At 51.1% G+C, this 16,298-nt stretch overlaps 1 protein-coding gene and 1 long non-coding RNA gene across 5 annotated transcripts in view; one reads left to right on the forward strand and one right to left on the reverse strand.

Annotated features, from left to right (window-relative positions):
• Positions 1–16,298, forward strand: part of Epb41l1 (erythrocyte membrane protein band 4.1 like 1) — a 132,394-nt gene that overhangs the window by 41,569 nt on the left and 74,527 nt on the right. The window contains exon 1 of one of the 4 annotated variants that reach the window (XM_052722677.1): positions 15,327–15,466. The exons of the other annotated variants lie outside the window; for them this stretch is intronic. The gene's annotated coding sequence lies outside the window, so the exon portion shown is untranslated. Of the gene's footprint in view, positions 1–15,326; positions 15,467–16,298 lie in introns of those variants that run through there. 4 annotated transcript variants of the gene reach the window in all.
• LOC128100492 (uncharacterized) lies at positions 8,614–15,128 on the reverse strand. The gene is made up of 2 exons (XR_008214813.1): positions 12,152–15,128; positions 8,614–12,040 (listed from the first exon to the last, which is right to left on the reverse strand). It is a non-coding gene; the product is annotated as an uncharacterized LOC128100492 (long non-coding RNA).

The following is a 16,298-nucleotide window of genomic DNA, read 5'->3' on the forward strand; positions in this document are numbered from 1 at the left end:
AGTAGAGAGAAGAGCATAATGAATTCCGAGGAGCCATCATGCACAGCTCTTCTAGCCAACAGCATGGAAGATGGGCTTTCGTGCATTCATCGCTCACCCAGTAGATGCTCAATGAACAAGTATGTATTGACTGAGTACACATACCTCTTCTGCGAACCTCATTTTCCCCGTCACTGTATTGAAGGGCTAGGACTGGCTGGTTTTCAAAGAGATCCAGTGGCCAGAGCATGCACACCGGTGTCAGACACAGTTGTTCAAATTCGTCAAGTTAGTGATCAGTTTTATTGTCTGTAAAATGGGTATAGAAACAGGAGCATTTACTTCTTGAGGTGTGGTTGTGAGCATTACGTGAAGATAAAGTGACTTTCTAGGTTTGTTTTGTTTTGAGACAGGGCTTCCTGTGTCACAGGTTGGCCCGGAACTTGCTGTGTAGCCAAGGATGACCCTGAACTTCTGGTCCTCCTGCCTTCACCTTTGAAGTGCTGGGATTATGGGTGTGTACACCAGGCCCAGTTTATGCGGTATTAGAGTTGAACCCAGGGCTTTATGCATGGGGGGCAAGCTCTCTGCCAGCTGAGATACATTCTAGCTCTAGCTAATACGTTTTAAAAAGGTTTTTTGTTATTGATGTTTGTTTGTTTTTGGTGTGTGTGTGTGTGTGTGTGTGTGTGTGTGTGTGTGTGTGTTTCTGGTGATCAAACCCAGGATCTTGCACTTCTAGACAAGTACTCTACCACTGGTCTATATCCCCAGGCCCATTGTCACTGGCTTTTTATTATTGTTATTATTGCTTTGAATATTAAATATTCTAGTGAGAAGAATCCTTGTATTTTAAAAGTACAGAAATAAGTCGGAGCCTACTAGAATTGAAGTCCTAGGATTTGGCTCCATTTTTTGTCCCAGTCAGCAGATAGTCTGAGGCTCAAGAAAAGGTTACCACAGCCGGAGCCAGTGCTCCAAATGTGGAGGCTGGGAGCAGGCCCAGAGTGGGGGCCGTGCAGGCTGCCTCCATCTCCTTGCCTCTCTTCCACCTGCCCCATGTGGGTGCGTGGCCCCATGAGAGGAGTAAGCCAGCAGTCCCCTGCCCCGGTGAAGCAGGCCCAGCTGCAAGAGCCCAGAGGTGGAGAGAGCGATGGCACTGCAGGAGATCTTGTTGCTAGGAGACCCAAGGAGGCAGCAGGACCCATTGCCAGAGGTGGGAGGGAATGATGATGGGTTGATGTGGAGATGCAGGGCACGTGGCCCCAGATGGGCTTTTGTAGGGTTCTGGGAGGAGATTGGTGGTGCGGCCGTTGGGATCTTTGCCAGGAAGAGAAGAGTGGGTAGGAGGAGCAGAGACTCTGGAGAACCTTCTGTAGACTATGGGCTTAGGACAAGCTGTTCATTTCTTCCGTTTAGCTACTCGTATGTCAAAATCAGACCGGCATTGGCACCCTGATTCACTGTGTGACTCTAGCAAGTTACATGGCCACTGCGCTTGCTGGGCCCCATTCAGCATTTTCATCTGCAAGATGGGCTCTGTCCGTTCCAAGACGTGATTTAAAATGTGCCTTCCAGGGAGGAAGAGCGAGTGCAGATTTGAGGCTTTGCCACCATGCCAGCATTTCTCATAATTGCTTTTTTCCTTTGCTGTAGAATGAAGGAACTCGACTCCCTCTGGCAGGACTAGATTCACGGGCAGGGAGCCCTAGAGGGGACTTCCACTGTGGGGCTATGTCAGGAGATGATGGGGACTTGCTGGCCGGGCTCCCAATTAGTGAGACTCCAGGGAGTGGCTGAGAAGGGCAGCAAAGTTCAAAAGCAGAGGGACTGTGGGGACTGAAAGGGGATCTGTTGAGATTCTAGGAAGGACTTTGAATAGTTCTGGCCAGAAGCTGAGAGTGTGAGTGGCCAGAGATGAGGGTGCAATTTCTCTAATGTAAATAATACACGTCCACATGTCTACCACAAACTAAGCAAAACAAAGCAAAAGAAGCAAAGAGAAATGATCCCATTGTGCTGAAAACCTCTGGTAACATTAAAAAATTATATATTTTCAAGCATGAGGACCCAAATTTTACCCTAGACCCATGTTTTAAAAAAAATGCTGGGTGTGGTGACGTACGCTTGTAATCCCAGCACTGAAGGTCCAGAGATCCTTGAGGCTTGCTGGCCAACCAACCTAGTCTACTTGGGGAGTCCCGGGCCATCCAGAAACTGAGTCTTCAGACGACCAAGGTGTCGATGCCTGAGGAATGCTGCCCTCTGGCCTGCACATGCATACATATATGCATACACATAATACGTATCTATTTTTTTCAAAAATATATTTGTGTATGTGTGCACATATGCGTGAATATGTGTGTGTGCGCGTGTATGTGTGTATGTATGTACACTCAGGGAGGCCAGAAGAGGGCATCAGATTCCCAAGATCTGGAGTTACCAGTAACTGCGAGCTGTCTGATACAGGTACTGGGGACTGAACCCAGGTCCTCTGGAAGAGCAGCACTCACTCTTAACCACTGAGCCATCTCTCCAGCCCAAGATGATTTTCTAAATTGAACATGATGGTTCAGGTTTGTAATCCCACTTCTCAGGTGGCTGAGGCAGGAGGATTGCAAGTTTGAAGCCAGCTGGGCTACAGAGTATGATCCTGTCTCAAAAAAAATTACATATTCTTTCCATTCCTTTTCTGTACATACACACACTTTCTGTAGCATTTGGATCATATATTTATAGCGGCAATTAACGAGGCAATTCCACGTAGTTTATCGGGTAATTAAAAGAGGTTTATTTTGGGGGTAATTTATAGCCACTAAGGGGTCAGTTACAGGATCTGGGAGAGATGAGGTGCAGTCCAGCGTGGGTCTCTGGAGAACTCCGACTTGGTCTGCAATCCAGCATCCAGGATCACGAGGAGCCAATAGAGCAAGCACTTACAAATCTCTGGGGTCTCGTCTTGGCCACGCCCCAGGGACAGGTCATAGGCAGGTGTGGCAGTTACCTGCTGCCACACTAGGGGCAGTGCTTCAAGGTCAAAGCTGGAACAGCTACCCACTACATATATTTGTATTTTGTAGCTGCTTTTTTTTTTAAACTCCTTATTATAACCATGATTACATAGCAACACATAGATCTGCCTCATTAGTGTGTGTGTGGGGTGTGGGGGGTGTGGGGGGGTGTGCATGTTCTGTGTGCATGTGTGGGTGGGCATATGCACATATATGTGGACATATGGAGGCCAGGGATTGACGTTGGGTGTTGTGTTTTCCTCTCTTGCTCCCCACTTTGTTTTTTGAGACAGGGTCTATTCACTGAATCTGGAGCTCTCCAGTTGGCTATACTGCCTGGCCAGCAAATCTGGGAATCTGCCTGTCTCTGCTCCCCAGTGCCTTGACAGTGTCCAAACTGGTACAGCTTCTTAATGCTCAGTCCTTAATATCCAGACCACAGTAGCAAGGGGAGAGGCAACAGCAGCCGCTGTGAAGGGGCCCCTGGCTGGGTAGATGGATGTGCTGCAGGCTTGCCTGTGTAGTCAGCCATGTTGGCTCACACCGGTCAAGGGAGCCTGTGCTCATTTGTTGGTCCAATCTGGCTGCTTCTCCTCACACCTGGTAGCCTTTTCCCTGCCGTGATCTGTGCCTTGCCTGCCACGATAAGCATGGTCACCAATCCAAGCCATCCATCCTAGAAGTTGGCATGGCTTCCCTGGCCAGGTTGACACACTAGAGCATTCACATAGTGGTTAGTGATCTGTGGGGGCCGCTGGTGGCAGTTGTAACTCTAACAGTAGAACTGCCCATGTCCTGTCTCTTGGCTTCTGAAAGTAACTTGTCTGTTCCAAATAACTGTCCTACCAGGTGTCCTTAGGTAACAGCCATTGGCTTGGTTATTGGAGGCGGGGGTGGGGGGAGAGGAAGAGACAGAGAGTGAGTTGGGATGGAGGCAGATTGAGGAGTCTCTTTATTGGTTGGCCTCTGAGCCAAGGACTTGGAGTCGGATGGGGATGAGAGGCAAGCCAGGTTCTGCTCCTTCTGCTCCACAGACCTGGGAACAATCTGTCTTGTCTTTGGGAAGCAGCAAAGGGGGCAATGGTGTGTTTCTCCACTGAAAGAGCCTGGGGAGCTCTGGAGGTGGGGTGGCCAGGTTGGGACAGGTTCTGGGAAGAAAACATAGCAATGATCTGGTATACAACAGTGTCCCGCCAAAGCCCATTTCAAATTTTCCTTGGTGGAATCTGCAGGGTAAAGATTTGCAAGTTTGAAGCCAGTATGGGCACACACACACACACACACACACACTTTCCAATGTGTGCATGCATAGAAAGGGTTCCTTTAAATTAAGATATGAATACAACACACACACACACACACACACACACACACACACACACACACACACACAGCAGAATTACCATTATTAGAGACTGCCGAGGCCAATGTTTCTAAGTACTTGTGGACCCAGAGGGTGATCTATGCATGAGCTTCAAGAAGTCTCCTTTTGCCTGAACTCACAGTAAGGGCGCCAGTGTACACTCGTCTGCTCGCATGCCACGTGCACTTCCTAAGGGAAAACCATGCAGTTTTTGTTGTTGTTTCAAGGAAATTATGTCTCCTGAAATGTTATGATGTGTGCTCCTTCAACCTGCTCATGCTGTAGGTGAGGAAACCAAATGCTGTTTATTTATCTATCTATTTATTTATCTATTTATCTATCTATCTATTTATTTATTTATGTTTGGGGTTTTTTTTTGAGGGCCAAACCCAGGGCCTTGCGTTTGCTAGGCAAGCACTCTACCACTGAGCTAAATACCCAACCCTATCTATCTATCTATCTATCTATCTATCTATCTATCTATCTATCTATTTATTTATTTATTTGGTTTCTTGAGACAGAATCTCTTTCTAATAGTTCTGGTTGTTCCTTGAACTCACAGAGACCCTCCTGCCTCTGCTTCCCGAGTGCTGGGTTTAAAGGTGTGTTCCACCATGCCGGACTGCTACTGCTGATGCTTCCTCTCCCTTCCCTTTCTTCTCCTCCTCCTCCTCTTTTTCTTCTTGAGACAGTGTCTCACTCTGTAGCCCAGCCTGACTCAAACTCACTGTCCTCCTGTCTCTGCCTTCTAAGTAATGTCCATTGAACACTTGATTTAGTTGGACATTTTCTTTCTTTTTTCTTTTTCCTTTTTTTTTTTTTTTTTTTGAGACAGAGTCTCACTGTGTTTCTCCAGCTGTCCTGAAACTCACTGTGTAGACCAGGCTGGCCTCGAACTCTCAGAGATCTGCCTGCCTCTGCTTCCCAAGTCCTAGGATTAAAGGCATGTGCCACCATGCTGGCTTCGTTGGATGTTTTCTAAGAAATGATAGGTTACCTCTGTTAGCCCTTACAATAACCACATAGAGTTGTAATAAGGAAACTGAGGCACAAACATTAAGCACTCGTACTAAATGGCTGAGGCAGGACGTGAAGCCAGGTCCTCTGACTCCAGAGACCAGGGATGCTCTGGAGCTGTGGTGTGGCTCCAGGCATTTATACTGCAGAGCTCAAATTTTAGCTTCATTATAATGACAGGGGAGCTGATGGACACTCTGAGCTGGCTTCTGACTCAGTAGGTCTGGGTGGATTCCTGGGATCTCACACCAGGAGTTCCAAGTGATTCTGCTGCTCCAGGAACAACACATGGAGAACCAGCACTCTTCTGCTTACTGATAGCAAGAAATGAGTGGAGGAAAGAGATATGATTCTTTTATTCCCTGTGTGTGTGTGTGTGTGTGTGTGTGTGTGTGTGTGTGTGTGTGTATGCGCGTGCGTGCACATATGTGTGTGAGTATGTGTGTGTGTAATGTGTATGTGTATGTAATGTGTATGTGTATGTAGTGTGTGTATGTACGTGTAATGTGTATGTATGTGTCCATGGGCACGTTCATGTCAACAACATACATGTAGAGGTCAGAGGACAACCTCACATTTGGGTCTTCACCTTCTGCCTACCTCGTTTGAGACAAAAGTCTCTCACTACTTCGCTGTAGTGTTTGCCAGCCTAACTTCCCCTCAAGGTCTGGGGATTCCCGTCTCCTCGTCCCCCCTCCCCCGTCCCCCCCCCCCCCACCGCATAGGTGCACTCTGGGGTTATAGACATGCACAATTCTGCAGTTAGAGAAATACATGCCTCTGTGCCTGGCTTTTCCTGGGGTCTGGGGATCTGAATTCAGGTGGTCAGGCTCTCCCACCCTCTCAGCTCTCACCCTACTACCCAAGAGGTGGCTCTTGATCTCCTCTGGACTATTGCAATGTTCCACCTTGGCTCCTGACCTCCGCTACCCTCTAGGCACAAACCAGCTCTAGTCAGATCCCGCACCTTCCCCAAGTCCTCTGACTACCCTCCTGTTGTCCCCATCACTGTGCAGCAGAAATTTCTTCAACGATGACTGGTTCAAATCCTCAGAGTCTGATGACCACTCAGTGCACGCGGCTGTGAATTTTACATTTTCATTTTCACAGAGATCGCATGTGGCTAGTTGCTAGACAGGGCAGGAAACCACTTGGAATGTCATTCAAGTCTCTGATTGGCACCATCTGCCTTTCCAGCACGGCGTCAATGCTCAGCATCCCAAGTGCCAAGCCAAATGTGCCCAGTTTCCTGCGCCTACCTTGTCCTTTCTCACTGTCCTGTTTTTAATGCAGGCTTTTAGTTCAGATTGTTCGGTCCAAGTCCAAAGGCTTCCTTAAAGCCGTTGACGTCTGCTTTTCTCCAATTTCTTTCCCCTCCGAATTCCCCCAAGCATCATCCTTTCCTTTGTACCTTTCCTGATTTCTGTATTCTGCTGCAATTGGCTGGTGTCCCTATTTTATTTTCTACTGAACTGTTAGCTTTGAGATCATGTGACCATTTCCTATAGCAAGCTCTCACTTCCCACCATAGGTCCCTTCCAAGTATCTTGAGGATCTAGATAAATGCCACAGACTTTTGCACTGGTGCACTGGGAAAGCAAAGATGAAAATGTGTCTTTCCTATCCTCAAGCTGCTTGAGGCTCCTACCAGTCTGATCCATGCCCAGAGAATTACAGAAGCCAATGGTTATTTTGGGCAGGGAGATAAAAGTCACAGAGGGCTCTGTTGGCCAGGGGAGTCCAAGCAGGAGCCGTTGAAGCAGAAGGCTGTGTTTACACACAGACATTTTTCTCTACCCAGCCTGGCCTGGTACACGTAGATGGGAACACCCAGACGTCACTGCCTGGCTGCCTTCGAAAGCTGGGATTAGGTGGTGGTGCAGCGGCTGGTCTGGCCGTCTGGTCTCTGCAGATGGATGGCTGAGGAGAAGGTTGCAAAGACCGCCGAGCAGCGCCAACTTGTGCAAATGGAGTATTGGCTGCGTGGTCCCAGGGTGGAGACTGGGAGGCAAGCACATGTTTGTAAGCAGAGCAATGGGCAGCAGGTGAATTTTGTTTGTCCTGGCTTGGTAGTTCATGAGGTTTTCAGATCAGCTCTTATTTGAATGCAGAGATGATTGGAAAGAAACAAATAGACGACATCTTGCTCTTCAGAGACCCTAATGCTTAGTAGCATTTCACACCCCAAAATCTCAAGCTTATAGAAAACATTTTTTTTAAAAAATGTTCTTTCTTAGGCCAGGCCTGGTGGCTCATGCCTTTAATCCCAGCACTTGGGAGGCAGAGGTAGGCAGATCTCTTTGAGTTCAAAGCCAGCCTAGTCTACATTGTGAGTTCCAAGATAGGCAGAGATACATAGTATGACCCTGCTTCAAAACCAAAACCAAAACCACCTTTCTAGAGCTGAGGAGATAGTTTGGAGATCCAAGTTAAATCCCCAGGACCCATGTTTTTTGTCTTGTTTTTAAAATAAGCCTGGCATGCTTGTAATCTCAGCTCCAGGGAGCAAGAGACAGGTAGATCCGGTGAGAGATCCTGCTTCGAAAACAAACAAGGCGGACAGCATCTTCAGAGGCACAGCCAAGGCTGTCCTTTATCTGTCACCGCACACTTTCACACACCTGCACACACACACACACACACACACACACACACACACACACACACACACACACATTAAACTTCCTTATGGTTATAACATAGATACAAAAAAAATGCGGTGGTGGCGCACGCCTTTAATCCCAGCACTCGGGAGGCAGAGCCAGGCGGATCTCTGTGAGTTCGAGGCCAGCCTGGACTACCAAGTGAGTTCCAGGAAAGGCGCAAAGCTACACAGAGAAACACTGTCTCGAAAAAAAAAAAAAAATACACATAAGTGCATCACAAATTGACACGTGCTCTGTGTGGTTGTCTCTTGTCTCAGCATTTCCAGTAACTGTGTTCAGCCAAATGAGTGCAGGGTCATGAGGGGACAAACACAAACTCCAGGTTTAGGTATGTCTGAGGCCGAATCTTGGGTCCTCTATCCATTATCAAAGGAACTCTGGACAAGTGACTTCAGTTTTGTCCCCTGTAAAATCAAGGTGGATATGTAATTTCTACTTTACAGGGTAGCGAGAGATTTAGGATAGAAAATGGAGGCAAATTGCTGGGCACTGTGCCAGCCTGTAACTGGGGATCCTAGCACTCTGCAAAGATGATGCTGATGGATAGTGACGCTGCAGCCTCATCTCACACCAGGACCACAGGCAAACGGACAGCTTTTCTCCCATCGCTCCCCCCCTCCTCATAGCTTCTGTGTGATGTTCTCTGAGATCTCCTCTGACTGCAAGGAACCTGTGATGCCACCACAACAAAACCTCAGCTGACGCTTCAGGCTCCTGATGGCAGGCAGGGTGGCAGTCTGTATCCAGTGGGAACTTGGCCACATTTTTCATATTCAGGCCCCATAGCATGGTTCCCAGACTCCTAGAGGAGGGCAGATTTCCCAGGCAGTGACTGGAAGTATGCATGGAGCCTCCCGAAGGAACTGTAGCCAAGGTGAAATTGAGATGGCAGAATTCATCCTCAGGGTGTCCTGACATTCTGGTGAACTCCTGACTCCCCTTGCTTCTGGACCTCTGGCTCTGGGGTGAAGGTGACCATACTATGCTCATATGACCACCAAGAAGGACCCTCCTGGTTTGGAAGATGCAAAGTAGCTTCTCTCATAAAGCTATGGTGCATCAGGAGGTTAAGGGCTTTCTGCAAGTCACATAAGCCAGGGCCAGTGGGCAGTGCTGGTTGGAGGGGGAAAGGCCAATGTTGTGTCTAGCTGTAGGGGGTTGTTGCAGAGAGGAGGGCATGAGGAAGGACTTCCTGGGCCATGACTAGAAGAATGACCATGGGAAAGGGAAAGTTCGTCCAGGCAGAGGAAAAAACACGTGTGAAAGCAAGCTTGTGGCCGAGCTACTGTACCCTGGGGACCCAGAACCATCAGTGTGACAGAGCCCATCAGGTAGGTTCTGAGACTGAAGCTGAGGCACCAAGGAGAGGGCAGGCTGGCAAAGGTCTCGAGAGTCAAGCTGAAGTGAGTTCTTTCATCAGAGGCTGAGGTGCTGCTAAAGGCTCTTCACTGGGAAGGTGAGCAGAGTCTGCCCTTTGATGTGCCCCTGGAGATCAGCAATAGTAGTCAGTTGTGCATGCCCTGGGGATGCCCAGCTCTGTCCAGGGCTTGGTTGTGGGTATGCAGATGGCAGTGGGGGGCAAGCTTCCTGCCCGTGAGAGGAGGCAGGGTTGTGAAGCCAGGGTGCCTCTTTGACAACCGAGCCTGGAATCAGAAGTGAGATAGAAGGAGGCAAGGATGTGGCAGGCAGAGAAGGCGTGCTAGGCTGGGTGGGGCATGGATGGAGGAAGCAGAGAGGGAGTGCGGGGGTGAGGGTGGGGTGGCTTTCCTTGGAAGGAATGCAATCTTGAGCATATGTAGACTTGGGAGAGACCAAGGGTAATGAGAGGTAGCTGAGGTGCTCACTTGTGGTAGGGGAGAGCATTTGAGCTGCCAGGCCCCCTTAGTGGGGGCCTTGTCATCCTGTAGCAGTGCTAAGAGGCAGTGCCCATAGCACCCCCAGGTTTGGGGTCAAGCTTTGCCAAGGTCATGGAGCTCCTGTACCGAGGAGTGCCTCCATCTTGTACTAGCCCTTCACTGGGGTAGCTTCGCTCTTCACCATGCTACACTAGCTGTGGACTAGTTAGTGCTTTATACTCATGGGCTGCCGTGAGCTTCGGGGCATCAGTGGCAGTCTACAAAGACTCTGTGTGGGAGCATGCAGTTCCCAATCTAGGCCAAGGTTCAAGGGGAGGTGAGACCCTTGGGGATTGCATTTTGGGGAGGCTTCCTGGTGGAGTGGAGAGGGAAGAAGGTAGGGAGCAGCTAGCAGGGGAGGGCCCCTGCCTGTTTGTGCTGTTGTTCATCTAACCCTGCCTTCTCCTTCCGCTCGCTTGCTCGGACCCAGCTGCCCCGCAGTGCCGTCTGTGAGTGCCAGCAGTGAGGGAGAGCAGCCTTGCCAGGCTGAGCTTCCCAAGCCCACAGGGACACGACATGCTGCTTTGGAAAGTTTGGCCTCAGTAGCTTCCTCCCTCTGGCCCAGCTCTCAGCTGCCTGGGGCTTAGCTCAGCCCACCCAGGCCCTGCTGCCCTCTGGGGCCAGAGCCGGATGTCTTGCAGATCTCTTGCCCTGAAATACCCTCCTCGTGAGACCTCTGTTTTAATCCAGTGTGTCTTAGCCGCCCCCTCCTCCAAGATACCTTTTCTCATCTCCGTGGGCTCCGTAAGGACTGCAGAGTATCAAAGTCCATACTGACCAAAGGAAACACAGTGTGAGCCACACGTGCAAGTCATAAACGCAATTAAAAAGACAAAAAAGCAGCTTGTGCGTGCTTTGTGCTTTTAGTCCCAGCGCTTGAGAAGCTGAGGTGGGCGGGTCCCTTGAGTCCAGGAGTTCAACTCCAGTCTGCTGGGCAGCATAGCAAGACTTAATGTCAAAACAACAACAACAACAACAAAAACGCCAAACAAAACAGAACCAGATTGGGTATGGTGGCGCACACCTTTAGTTCCAGCATGTGGGAGGCAGAGGGAGGTGGATCCCTGTGATTCTGAGGCCAGCCTGGTTAGTCCAAACACTGGGTTCAGTGAAAAGACCTTGTCTCAAAAAGATCAGGTGGAGAGCACCTGATCTATTCCACAGGCACTCATATACATGCACACCCACACATGCATACGAACATACAACATGCACACAAAGCCAGGAACATACAACATACACACAAAGCCAGAAACATACAACATACACACAAAGCCAGGACTGGCGTTATAGCTTAGGGACAGAGTTGTCTAGCATGCCCAAGATCCTGGGTTGGGTTCCTAGCAACACACACACACACACACACACACACACACACACACACACACACACACGACATTATTCTAATGAGATTTTATTTAATCTGATACATCTGTAATTTTTAATTAATTAATTATTTTGGGGTAGTAGCTAGGGCTAGCCTTGAACTCCCGATTCTTCTGCCTCCATCTCTCAAGTGCTGGGATCCCATACCAGCATGCCTGATCTCATAATATTAATACAAGAATGACTGAAATACATAACATTCTCTTTAATTTTAGTACTCAGACTTCAAAACCCACCATTTGTCTTACATTTACTGCACGTTTCCGTTTGTTTATTTCGGGTAGTTGATAGCCACCTGTGGCCAGCGGCTCCAGTGTTGACTAGCACAGACCTAAAGGCTGGGGGGAGCCAGTCTGTGAGGGCTGAAGCTCCAGGCTTAGCATCAGCTGGCTCTGGCCATCACATTCTAGTCCCGCCATTTATCAGCGGGGTGAGCTTTGGAAAGACACCAAACCTCTGAGCCTCAGTCACTTCAGCTGTGAAAGGGATTAGTAATTTCAGGGCCAGAGAATTGTTTCGGGGATTAAGCACATGAATGTGTGTCTAGTGCCAGGCTCGGGGAAGTGCTCGGCAAGTGGCAGAGTGGTTGATCTATGACACCCTCTGATGTGCTGGCTTGTGTGTTGTCCTTACCCATTGGACCATTGTGAATTCAAGGTCACACTCCCCAGTTCTTCCTTCTCTGGTGTCCAGGGCTTGCCTCGGAGGAAGCATCACTGCTTACTGAATGAAAGATTCGGGTTTCAGCACTGAGAACACCTCTCACCCCTCCCCGTCTCCCTACCAGACCAAGAAGCCCTGGATGATGGATGGAACCCTTAGACTCTTAACTACCTGGGGGTAGCTTTGGCAAATTCTGCTTTGCTTGGGGCCTGAGTTCCTCCTCTGAAAGGTCAAAGGGTGTTTGGAGGAGTCCTGTGTGATGTTTGGTGGAGTCTCTGACCCTTCAGTCATCTTGGAGGCCTGGAGCTGATGCTGTGTGCTCTGCTTTCTCCCTGTGTCCTGGCTTTCTTAGATCTTGGACTTCTACACCTTCAAGTCCCCTTATCTTTAAAATTTAAGAGAAAAGACTTTCTCCTCCTCCTTAGGCAGAGCAGGGGGGGAGTTCCAGTACTCTGTCCTCCCTCCTCTGCGAGCCTCTGCTGAACTCCCATCACAGCGACCCAGGAACAGATGTGCAGCAGGGGTTCCTCTCACCTTAGAGGTGATTAAACAGAGGCTCAGCTAGGTCAGACCACCTGTGCATGTTAAACAGCAGGGGGAGCCAGAACCAGGGCTGGAAGCTGACTAATTCACATCTGACGACGACGATGGCGACGGCCTTTCTCACCACCATCCCTGATGTTTCTCTATGGAGGCTTTCATGATACATGGTGGGAGTGAATCAATCCCATGCCTCAATTTCCCTGCTTGGGGAATGGAAGCAGAAAAGTAACAGGGTCGTGATTTCAGTGATGCCTGGAGAAGCATGCATTCTTTTCAGTCCCCACGCGGTCTCTTGTTTGTCATTTCTCTGGAGAAATGGTGTGGGGAAAGTGGAAGGGACCTGGTCCAGAGAGCCCGCATAACTGTGTAGAGTGACCTTGGCCAAATCACTCACCACTCCAGCCAGGCCTTGACTACTTATTTATAAATTGGGGAGAGGAGTGACGTTAACTCAAACGATGCTGTGAAACCAAGTATTCTGCAAACTGGAGAGTACTAATAGTAGGGATAGAAAATAATCACAGAAAATAATGATAAAAACAACAGAAATAGAAACAAACGTCATTCTAGAAGCTACCCAACTTTCAGCATGTTGCCATTGACCGGAAGTGAGTTGGGCCCTTTGGGTATGAATCCAAAATGAAGTCTGGGAACATCCTGCTTTGGTCCTGAAGTAGCCTCGGTTTTCCTGGGAAAGTGAGAGGCTCCACGTGGCCAAGGAGGCTGGGAACCAGGCTCTGCCCCAGGGGAAGGCCGGGGGTGGCAGTGATGTCTGGGGAAGGGAGAGGGGGTGTCTGGGAAAGAGTTAAACTGTGAGAAATGGGAGGGCCTTAGCTTTGCAGCCTTGGGAGCTTGTGGTTGAGGAGGCAGAAGAGGAAAGGTTATCTTGGAAGCAAAATGCCGAGAGGCAGGCAGTGGAGGGAGGCCCTTTCCACAAATGTGCCCACAGAGCAAGTCCCTCTGAAGTCACTCCTGAGTTTGGCAGATTGTTCCAGGCGTTAATTCAAACGAACACTGAACTCAAATAGTGTATACTCTTGAGGGTCAGCAATTTGCTCAGAGGCCGTCCTCCTAAGGACCTGTGTGAGGTTTCCTGGGTGAGGGAGGCCAGGATATAGGGTCTGTGAGGGAGCCCTTCCCACTTGGCTTGAGCGGATCTGTTTTCCACCTCTCATCTGGAGGAGGGTGTGAGTGTCTTTCTGCTCTTGCCCACTCCTGAGTCTAGTGGATAGCAGGTGGCAGCAAGGTCCTGGGACTGACTCTTGAAGCACCGGATGAAGGGACTTGTCTACACTCAAGAGAAGGCCTGGCTGGTGGTGGGGCAAAGGCCAGAGCCTTGGATCCCCGAAGGAGAGCTGGGAGAGGGCAGAGCCTACAGAGTTCCAGGTTTGGGATAGGATCTAGTGTTACTTGAAAGACAGGGGTTGGGGAGGGGGTGTGGGACAAGCTGAGCAGAGATGGTACACACACACACACACACACACACACACACACACACACACACACTAAAGATAACATTAATACAACTGCAGTGTGTGGAGAGGGTAGATGACAGGGGCCTCAGACCACATCTAGGTGGCTTGGCTTCACAGTTTCAGGATGTCCAGCACTATGGCCCAGAACAGTGACCTACACATAGTAGGTGTGCAAGATGGTTGGAAGAATGAAAGAGGGCCTGAGCACGCCTGGGTGATGGCCAGGAGTGAGGGTCACATGGGTTACCATTGTAGAACCGTGGGAGCCGTCTTTGGTGAGCATGTATGAGCTGCTGCCATCAGTCCCAGGCCTTCCTCACCAACTGGGGCCCGGGGACAGGGTTAGTCTCAATCTATCCTTTCTTTCATGGTTTCCGCACTAAAGCCTAGAGCATGGCAGCAGCTGGCCAAGAGTACTTGCTGAACCAGTAGCAGAACTAGATCGGAACCCAGGCCCTCTCTTTTCCAGAGTGCTCTGTGGCTGCCAAACGCTTGGATAGGAGGGAGCTGTCCTGGTGGAACTGGCTTTTTGAGTTGTAACATGCTGCTGGAGGGGAGGGGCAGGGTTTAGCTTGGCTTTGAGCCATGACCTCTGTGACCCCTTTGAATCTGGCTGCACACACCACGGTGTGTCCTTGTGTATAGTAAACACCTTTATACAGGTCCAACCCCTGCAGGATTCCTTTGCTGTTACACTACTGTCATGGTCACAGAGGCACGTAGGTACTGGGGCACACGCACACCCAGGGGACAGCAAGCTGGGATGATTCCCGGAAGGCAGTTGCCACGCGGGTTCCCTAGTGGGAGAGGAACGCCACATCCCAGGCGGGTTCTGCCCCGCGCTGCGCTGCAGGGGAGTAAAAGGGATCTGCAGGGGAGTGAAGGGGATCCGACTCCGTGGGATGGGAGGCCCACAGAGGCTGAGTCACCTCTTCTGAGTCAGGGATCCTCCTCCTCCTTCTCCCCTCCCCCTCCCTCTCTCCCTGAGCCCCCACCAGGACTTGGCCCGGAGAGCCCGCGAGCGATCGGTCGAGAAGGCCGTCCGTCCAGGGCCCGGGTGGAGACGGCCACCTCGTCCCGCAGTGGACCTCGGGTGGCGGGGACGGGAGAAAGGGCGGGGGAGGCAAGGCAGGCAGCCGAGGAGGCGGAGGCAGGGGTTGGGCGCCGCTAGCGAGGAGGCAGGCTCGCGGCCGCCCCTGGGCTGGGCACGGAGGCCGCGGCGGGGGCGGGCCGCACGGCGGGCGCCAGGCCCGGGGCTGTGGGCACGGTGCCCAGCCCCCGGCGCACGCCGACCGCCGCGGCTGCCGCCGCTGCTGCAGTCGGCATCCATCAGCAGGCGGGGGTGTCGCGGAACAGGCTGCTCCGCAGAGCCCGCCCGCGCCGCCCCGCCCCGCGGCCTGCGGGCCCGGAGGAGTCGAGGGGATCGGCCCTCGCCCAGCCGGCCCAAGATGGGGACCCCCAGGCCCAGGTAGGCACGTGGGGACCGGTGATCAGGTGGCATGGGGAACCCGGGTGTGCTACATCTAGGCCCAGCTTCCAGCCCTCAGGGAGGAGATGGGGCGAGATGAGGAGCTTCAGTCTGAAGGCTGTCGGGCCCCCTTGGCCAGTGTCGGGGGAGACCTTTGCTGGTCCTCTCACCTCTGCAGCCTCCTCAGTGCCAGGAGTCAGGGGTGTCGGCTGGCACCTTGGTGTAGAATGAGTCGTTGCTGGGCGATGGGCTCAGGAAGCTGGCCCACTCTGTTCTGGAAAGCCACCCCAGCTGCCTCGTTGGGTTCCCTGGTCCTCTTCTCTAGGCTTTCCAATGCTGCAGGACAATATCTTGGCTAGAGGTTGGCTGCTTGGGGAGTTCTCGGTATCATCCTCATCCTCTGGTTACAGACCCCACTTGCGTTGACTCCCCAGCCCTCCTCCTCTCTCTCCCTGAGCTGGGTATATGAACCTTACCCCCAGGACCTCTTAGGATTCAGACTGGCATTGTCCTGCTGGTAGTTGTACCTGCTGATCAGAGGTAGGTTGCTCGTGAGTGTCAGTTGTGCCTGGAACCTTCACACTTGGAGAGGTCGAGTCTCCAAGAGGCTGGGGTCTTGGGGACAGGTCTTTACTGGGTGCTGAAGCCACTGACTGGCTATGTGGGCCAGAGAGTCCATAGGATCTTGGGAAGGCTAAGCAAGCATCCAGAAAACATTCTGAGGCTGCTGCCTCTCTCTCTGGGGGCAGTCATGGTTCTTGCTTCTTGCTTCCCCCAGAGCTCTGCGATGCATTGGTGGGGGAGAACACTAACCACGTGTTCCTACCGTCAC

This window comes from Peromyscus californicus, unplaced genomic scaffold (assembly GCF_007827085.1).
Source record: "Peromyscus californicus insignis strain IS unplaced genomic scaffold, ASM782708v3 Scaffold_7__1_contigs__length_154581171, whole genome shotgun sequence".
NCBI classification, from domain to species: domain Eukaryota; kingdom Metazoa; phylum Chordata; class Mammalia; order Rodentia; family Cricetidae; genus Peromyscus; species Peromyscus californicus.